Raw genomic sequence first — 8,421 nt, 5'->3', positions numbered from 1 at the left:
TCTCAGATAGGTTCTCATACTCTATGCAGGATTAATCCAGGAAAAAGGAAGAGAAATAAAATTTTTTAAAAAACACATCTTTCTGTTTTTCTGATCAATCTCTTTTCTGATTGGTTCAAATTGGCTCTAATGTGTTTTCACAACTATCCTCACCTCAATGTTTATAGTCAACAGAATGACATGTGCTTCTTGACTTGGGCTTAAGTCTTATGCCCATCTCTGGAAATGGAGTGGGATCGGACCCATTGAAAAGACACAGTCAGAGGGCAGGGAAGGTATTGAGCCCCAGAGAGCAATTAAAGTACTTTTCATGAAAGGTAGGAGAAATGTATATAGGGTGATTTGAGAAAACTACATTTCCAGTGTACTAATCATGTACATGATTATCCCGTGTAGTTGTAATGCATAGACCAGTATTTTAGATAAAGTCTGGCAGAACCTTTCACTGCCAATAGAAATAAGGCCTTATTATAAGAAGTAGGCAGAGTATGGCAACCAGAAGCCTCTTCCATGTAAACCTTGCTTCCACTTGCCATAGGAATTCAAGCAACTTCAGCAGAAAAACCTTCATGAGTGCCCACACACCATACTCAAATACCATCTCACCACTGACTACGGCTCCAGAACAGTGTTAATGAACAATACTGATATAGCCAGGAGATGGAAAGACAAAAAGAAAAAACAGTACTTCTTTGATTTTACAAACCAGAAAAAAATAAATAAATAAAAAAGCACATGTTCATCATGATCCTCCAAGCTATCCAGGATTTACCAAAAAACAAACAAAATGAAAAAAAAAAAGAAACTTGTTAAATCCAATACAAAACCCTAAGAAGAGTATAATTCTCTATTTTAGATTTAAATAAAATAAATGTGATTTCCAGTTTCCATTTCAACAACATTTTACTGTTAAGTTTTGTAGGTTGATCTTCATACACATGCAAATTTCTTCAGAGGCGATCCTTTTGTTTCCCGAGTTGTGAGGTAGCCCCTTGGGATCCAGGCAGAAAGACAACCAGAGGTGGGTGTGTCTGTGCCTTTCTTCTGTTCCCCATTTTCCATTTTGTCATGCTCTTTGTGTAGGTGTTGGCTAACATCTCAAGGCCCTCAATCTGTCTTGCCTCAGCTTCCCATTACTTTAAGCCCAAAGTGGAACTGGTCTACTTTGGGGGAGGAGACTTTGAGGGCCAAATGTCTCAGCCGGTTTCTCACTGGGTACACGATAAATCGGATCTAGAGATGTCCATCCATACAGGAAACTAAAATGAAACACAAAAAGTATTCCTGCCATTACCGCTTTGTGGAAAAGTGTGCACATTTGTTGTTTCTTTATCTTCATTCATTCATATCTTTTCCCATCATCCTTAAACAGCATACTATTAGCATCTCCTCCCGTTTATCTATATTGTCCCTGCCCATTTGGAAAATTCAGTCTTTTTCTGTCCTTCTGAAAAATCCTGTCCATATTTAAAGTCCTGTCTTAAATCATGTCATCCTCTCTACCCCTTTTCATGTTATTCTGGTTCACTATTAATTCTTCATCACAGAACTCGTACAGTGCTTATCATCTGCATTACCCACTGTAGTCATTAGCTCCTGATTTTATTGTGTGCAAGGAGTTGAAGAACACTGTACACTCCTAGAGGGTTTGTACTATAACTTCAAAGCCCCATGATACCTCCTACATTATAAGATGTGTTGCTGAAGTAATTCCAATAAGTTCTGTACATTTCAAACAATTCTCAAACTGTCATGCCACTCTAAACAGTCACTGATGATTAATCAAATTGCTCAGGAAATCTCATAGTTCTCTGTGATTAAGTGACATCAGAGGTGCATGTTATAAAGGCAGATTCCTGAGTCCTCCCTCCAGGGATTGCAGTTTGTTTCAGTATGAGCTTGAAAGGTTTCTTTTATTCTCTTTCTCTATTTCATTTTCCTTCTTATTTTATTTTTGCATGTTATTTTTGTAGTTTTTATAATTGACAACAAGTAATTCTGAGCCAGGTAAGCCAAGGACCAAACTCTGAGGAATGCTATCATGCAAGCTTCAGATATTTTCATTTATGAGGTTCCATAGGCTTAGGGAATACTATCTCAAAAAGCATGTCTGCCCTCTCAGTCTGAGTTTTCTTATGTGATATTTGGTCATACAATCAGCAAATGTATTGTAAGCCTCAGAGCAAATGCCTTAAAGTGGGGACAGCAGAGAGAAAAATGAGAATATGAAGCCTGGCTGCCCCTACACATTGAATTGAGTCTTCTGGATTTGGGGTTCAGATAAATTTTACAAATCATTAGTTCAACAGAGGGAAAAATCACCCTCTTAGGTATCCAATGAATTGTGAAAAACTCTTAGAAGCATTTATAAAGGAGACCAGCTGCACTTCCTTAGCCATTGATTGATCAGTGAAGCATAAAATTTGATTATTGTCTTTTCTAAAATTCTTTAACAGTCATGGCTCATTAGAAATAAAACCATCTACAGTTGTCCTATTCAGGATCAAACTAAATATATGACTCAGCGAGCCACTGCCCACACAGGGCAATCTTCAGTTTCCCCATAGAAAAATCTTTGAGGGTGGGTGGAATTTGTTAGCACAGAATGTCAAAAATGTTCAGTCACTCATTAAGTGCCTTGTTATGAGGCCTTTCAGACTCTTCCCACCTCATGAATCTTTTACACTAAACAGCAGCAGGGACTAGGAACTAGGGTGACACATAAGAGATGGTGGGTATGAAAAAGTGACTTGATGGGAAAATCTCTGCATGGAAGTCAGGAGACCTTGGTGCCCATTCCCAGCCTGCAAGAAATCTCAATCATGAACATTTATTGAGCACTTTGCTAAAAGTTTCACTGTTTCTTCATTTTTTTTCCAAAAAATGCTGTCATATTCATTTTGGAAATTAAGAAATCATGTCTCAGTAAATTCAAGAGACCTTCCCAGTGCTACATAGTTACTGAGTGAAAAATGTGGCACATATGCACCGTGTAATACTATGCAGCCATAAAAAGAATGAGCTCATGCCCTTTGCAGGGACATGGACGAAGCTGGAAACCATCATTCTCAGCAAAGTTACACAAGAACAGGAAACCAAATCCTGCATGTTCTCACTCATAAGTGAACAATAAGAACACATGAACACAGGGAGGAGAATATCACACATGGGGCCTGTTGGAAGATGAGGGCCTAGTGGAGGGACAGCATTAGGAGAAATATCTAATGTAGATGACAGGTTCATGGGGTGCAGCACACCATCATGGCACGTGTATACGTATGTAACTAACCTGCACATTACGTTCTGCACATGTACCCCAGAACTTAAAGTATAACACACACACACACACAGACACACACAAGCGAAAATTAAAGCCAGGATGTTTAACTCCAAAGCCTCCTCTGAATCCTCATGCTCGCCTGCGATCACTTGAACCACATGATAAATGGAAGTAACATAAAGTGTAGGTGTGCAATCATGTATATGTCTATGTCAATGTTTTTGTGTATGTATATTCCAGTTCTGTATTGCCTTACTTGTCTTATAGTAGATACTGTATTTTTTGTAAAAGTGTAGGATCCTAAGGTTGGCTTGCAAAGAAAAATGCCTCCTGCAGTCAGACAGGATGTATGGGCAGAGTTATGTGACATAAAAGCAATAGGTATCGCTGAGCTATTGACAGGAGCCCAAAGCAACAGGCTTTTAAGTGTTACATGGAACACAGGACTAAGATCCACAGTATTTCTCAATTGTTTCTACATAGTTTGATGTGAAGCCTTTTGATTTTAAAATATTGTCTCAAAAAACATATGCTTATCACCAGAAAGTCTGTTAGCTGCTGGCTTGATGTAGCTGCATTACAAAAATACAGTCTTATTGTTACAAAGAACCCTTGCATTAGGAGGCAGGGGAATAATATTTTTCACTTAACTTGCAAAACATCACATCACCTTTGCAGGATCTCAGTTGCCTCATGCCTAAAGTCGTTCTGACAGGAGGTTGCTCTAGATGCTTTTCCCTGCTCCCCAAAGCCAAAGTGTCTAATTTATGGCAGTGTGTACATGAGAAAATCTTTTGTTCTCTGTGATCAAGAGAAAAAGTAATTAGAAAAAGCAATGCAAAAATTCAAAAGTAGGCCAGACGTACAGAAAAAGAATGGCTTTTCTCCATGAATCACTGGTATTTTAGCAGTGAATATACACTGGACAAGCATTAGGTAAACAAGAGGTTGTTATGTCAGGAGGGTGCCTCCAGGAGGGAAGGAGTTTACCATGATGGAGTCATTCAGACTACTAAGGTAGTTATCTCTGTCTCTGCTCTTTCATTTCTTTGTATAGAATTGGTTATTCTCTAGTTTGCCTTAATTTCAACGTTTAAAGATTCCTTTTAGTGATTATTGTAAGACGAGTCTACTAGCTATGGGTGTCAGTTTTTGTTTATCTGGGAGTATCTTAATTTCACTTTCAGTTTTCGATGGAGTTTCAAGGGAGATAAGAGTTCTTCGCTGAGAGTCTTTTTGTTTTGTCACTACAAATATGTCATCTAATTGCCTCCAGTTATGTCTCTTCTCTCCTCCTACGATTTCCTGGTACAGACTGGGATGCTGGCTGATTTCCTGAAGGATACTGAGTCTCTTTAAATTTTATTTCATTATTGTTTCTTTTTGTTCCGGGGACTGGATTGTCTTAATTGATATATATTCCATTTCTCTGAGTATTAATTTCCTACCTGCTCAACCATGCTTTAGACCCTTCTACTGACTTATTTATTTCCTTGCTGAATTTTCTTTTCTTTTTTTTTTTTTTTTTGAGTGGGAGTTTTACTCTTGCTCTGCCTGCAATGATGTGGTCTTAGCTCACTGCAGCAGCCTCTGCCTTCCAAGTTCAAGTGATTCTCCTGCCTCAGCCTCCCAAATTAGCTGGGATTACAGGCACCCACCACCATGCTTGGCTAATTTTTGTATTTTTAGTAGAGACAGGATTTCACCATGTTAGCCAGGCTGGTCTCAAATTCCTGACCTCAGGTGATCCACCCACCTTGGCCTTCCAAACTGCTGGGATTACAAGCATGAACCACCGTGCCCAGCTTCACTGCTCAATTTTCTACCCCAGTATTCCTCTTTGGTACAATTTTAAAACTTCTCTTCCGTACATTTTTAAAACTTCTGTGTCGTGATCATCTCTATTTGGCAAGACCTCATTCTCACACTTTCCTCTAGTTCTTTAGATGTGGTTTCCTTTAGTTCTTTGAACTTATTAAAAATAACTGATTTGTCTAGTAAGTCCAATGTATTTTCCTCTTCAGAAATAAAGTCTATTGACAGATTTTAGTTTTCTGTATATGGGCCATACTTTTTTTTTTTACATGTCTCATAATGTTTGGGGGAAAACTGGACATTATATTAATACATAATGCAATAGGACAATTCTGGAAATCAGATTCCTCCTCACAAGATTTGTTGTTGTTATTTTTTGTTATAGTTGTTGTTGTTATTTTTTGTTATAGTTGTTATAGTTGCTAGGGACCTAGCCTCGAAGACCTCTTCAATTTCTGTTCAAGAATGTTCACAATGAAAACTGTATTTATGGCTGACCACATGATCAGTAGAATTGGGTATGTGCATACAAAAAATTTTATACACAGAGACATTAAACCAGATAACTTCCTAATGGGTATTGGACATCACTGTAATAAGTTATTCCTTATTGATTTTGGTTTGGCCAAAAAGTACAGAGACAACAGGACAAGGCAACACAAAGCATACAGAGAAGATACAAACCTCACTGGCACTGCCCGATATGCTAGCATCAATGCACATCTTGGTATTGAGCAGAGTCGCCGAGATGACATGGAATCATTAGGATATGTTTTGATGTATTTTAATAGAACCAGCCTGCCATGGCAAGGGCTAAAGGCTGCAACAAAGAAACAAAAATATGAAAAGATTAGTGAAAAGAAGATGTCCACTCCTGTTGAAGTTTTATGTAAGGGGTTTCCTGCAGAATTTGCCATGTACTTAAACTATTTTTGTGGGCTACACTTTGAGGAAGCCCCAGATTACATGTATCTGAGGCAGCTATTCCGCATTCTTTTCAGGACCCTGAACCATCAATATGACTACACATTTGTTGGACAATGTTAAAGCAGAAAGCAGCACAGTAGGCAGCCTCTTCCAGTGGGCAGGGTCAGCAGGCCCAAACCCCCACAGGCAAGCAAACTGACAAAACCAAGAGTAACATGAAAGCTCGTAAAGATGAGAAGTTGGATCCACTCAGTTGGGATGTTTCCTTGGAGGGGGGGAAACTGTAATTAAACTTGTTTAATCCTTAAAAAAAAAATAGTTGTTTGTTTAATCACTTTTATAATCTAAATACGAAAAGTCTCCATTCTTCATTGAGTGTGGCTACTGAGGCCTCTGTTAAGTTACCGTAGTAGTCAGCTAATCACCTGAGGAGGATGCTGTCCTTAAATGTCTGAAAACAGTAAGTCTCCAAAATGAAATAAGGCCTGTGGTGTGATACATTTCAATTTCATAGAGGTTGGGATATCAAGCAGCTCAGCTCTGCTCACTTATTTGGTTTATTAATTTTTCCAGGATTGGAAAACAAATGTGAAAATCATTTTTTTTCTTATCAAGAACACAAAATTTTTCTAAATGTAAATGTGTTCTCGATATGTAAATATCAGCCAGGCCTTGGCAATTTTTCTTCATTGTCAATAAATCAATGTACAACTACCATGGTTTTCAGCTCTTTTACCAAACAGAGGAGCTTGGCAATGCTGTCAGAAAGGATCAGTGATGCACTTATTATATTACAGCATTATATAGACTAAAGAGAAAACAAATTATATAACATCATATATATATGGCATACTAGATATATTTCATTAAGATAAATATGAAGTATCAAACCATTAACTCTAGAGGTAAAATACTTCTGGAAAGAAGATTGCCACAACTATCTTACACAGTTCTGCTAACTTAGATATTTTGAGTCAACCAACTACAGGCATTTTTAAAACAGAGTGAATTGGGTGGTATCTAAGATAGGATGTATAACGTCTTTTTTCACCATGGTCTTGGGCTATGTTGATATCTTCTTTATGTTGGAAATTGTATATATGCTTTCTGGAGATAATAGCTTAGAATACTGACCAAAAATAGAAACTTTATGAGAAAAAGAAGAAATAAGGGAGGAAGATCAATAAGGAGATTGTTAAGATGGAGAAGAAAAAATGAAAAGCAATGCATGGGTGTGAAGGTTACTTCAGTATCAGTGTTTGTGTCTGGCACCACTCTAGGTATGTAGTAAATTCCAAAATCTTTTCTGATCTGAAGTGAATTTAGTAACTAATTTGATAAATAGAAGTTAACCTAGTAGGAGACCAATGAAAAGGTGCAGGTTTGGGGTAGGTTGAAATTGTTATGATTGGTTTAAAATTGTTGGCTTTTCTTGTTCTTGTGTCAGTTTGCTGAGAATGATGGCTTCCAGGTTCATCCATGTCCCTACAAAGGGCACGAACTCATCTTTTTTTGGCTGCATAGTATTCCATGGTGTTATATGTGCCACATTTTCCCCATCAAACACCGCATGTTCTCACTCATAGGTGGGTGTTGAACAATGAGAACACATGGACACATGGAGGGGAGCATCACACACTGAGGTCTGTGGGGGGAAAATAGGGGAGGTTCAGTGGGCAGTGGGGAGTTGGGGAGGGATAACATGGGGAGAAATGCCAGATATAGGTGATGGGGAGTAAGGCAGCAAACCACATTGCCATGTATGTACCTATGCAACAATCCTGCATGTTCTTCACATGTACCCCAAAACCTAAAATGCAATACAATATAAAATAAAATAAAAATAAAATTGTTGGCTTTGCCAAGAGTCTATTACTCTAAACTGAAGGAAGAAAGAAACAAAATGTAAGAGAAGGCCAAAAAACTTGAATTGTGAGCTGTATTTACATTAAATGATAAACTCTGTAGTCAAAGAATATCTCAGAAGATTTAAAAATATGTTTTTATATACTGTTTTTTTGTTTTTGTCTTTTGTTTTTTGTTTTTTTAGAAAAGACACGGAATGATTCAGGTGTTCAAGATGTTCATTTTCTTCTAAATCCATCCTGCTGTCTCTATTCCAAGGTTGAGGCTCTTATTTCTTTCCAGTGTTCTAATAACCACATGAAGGGCTTTGTGACTATAAATTACATTATCTTGTAATCATGCAACTGCTGCTATAAAATTTGGACTTATTTTTTAGAGATAGATGGAAGAAATAAGATTATAGTTTCAGGTCACCATTGAAGCTTTCCATTACTTAGCCATTGAGTTGATCTCAGAGACTAGAGACTAAGTCTACAATTTCTTTTTGAAAGCTCCAGAGCAGTGAGTATTGGCCATCTTATAGGCTTCATAGT

At 37.7% G+C, this 8,421-nt stretch overlaps 1 pseudogene across 1 annotated transcript; it reads left to right on the top strand.

The window, feature by feature from the left end:
- The first annotated feature begins 5,526 nt into the window (after nucleotides 1-5,526).
- On the top strand, nucleotides 5,527-6,322 carry LOC116553688 (annotated as a pseudogene). The gene has a single exon (XR_004269866.1). The product of XR_004269866.1 is annotated as a casein kinase I pseudogene (transcript).
- The last annotated feature ends 2,099 nt before the right edge of the window (nucleotides 6,323-8,421 follow it).

This window comes from Sapajus apella, unplaced genomic scaffold, assembly GCF_009761245.1.
Source record: "Sapajus apella isolate SASKATOON/1434 unplaced genomic scaffold, GSC_monkey_1.0 scaffold13, whole genome shotgun sequence".
Classification (NCBI taxonomy): domain Eukaryota; kingdom Metazoa; phylum Chordata; class Mammalia; order Primates; family Cebidae; genus Sapajus; species Sapajus apella.
Note: the sequence above shows the minus strand (reverse complement) of the source record. Positions and strands in the feature narration are given on the sequence as shown.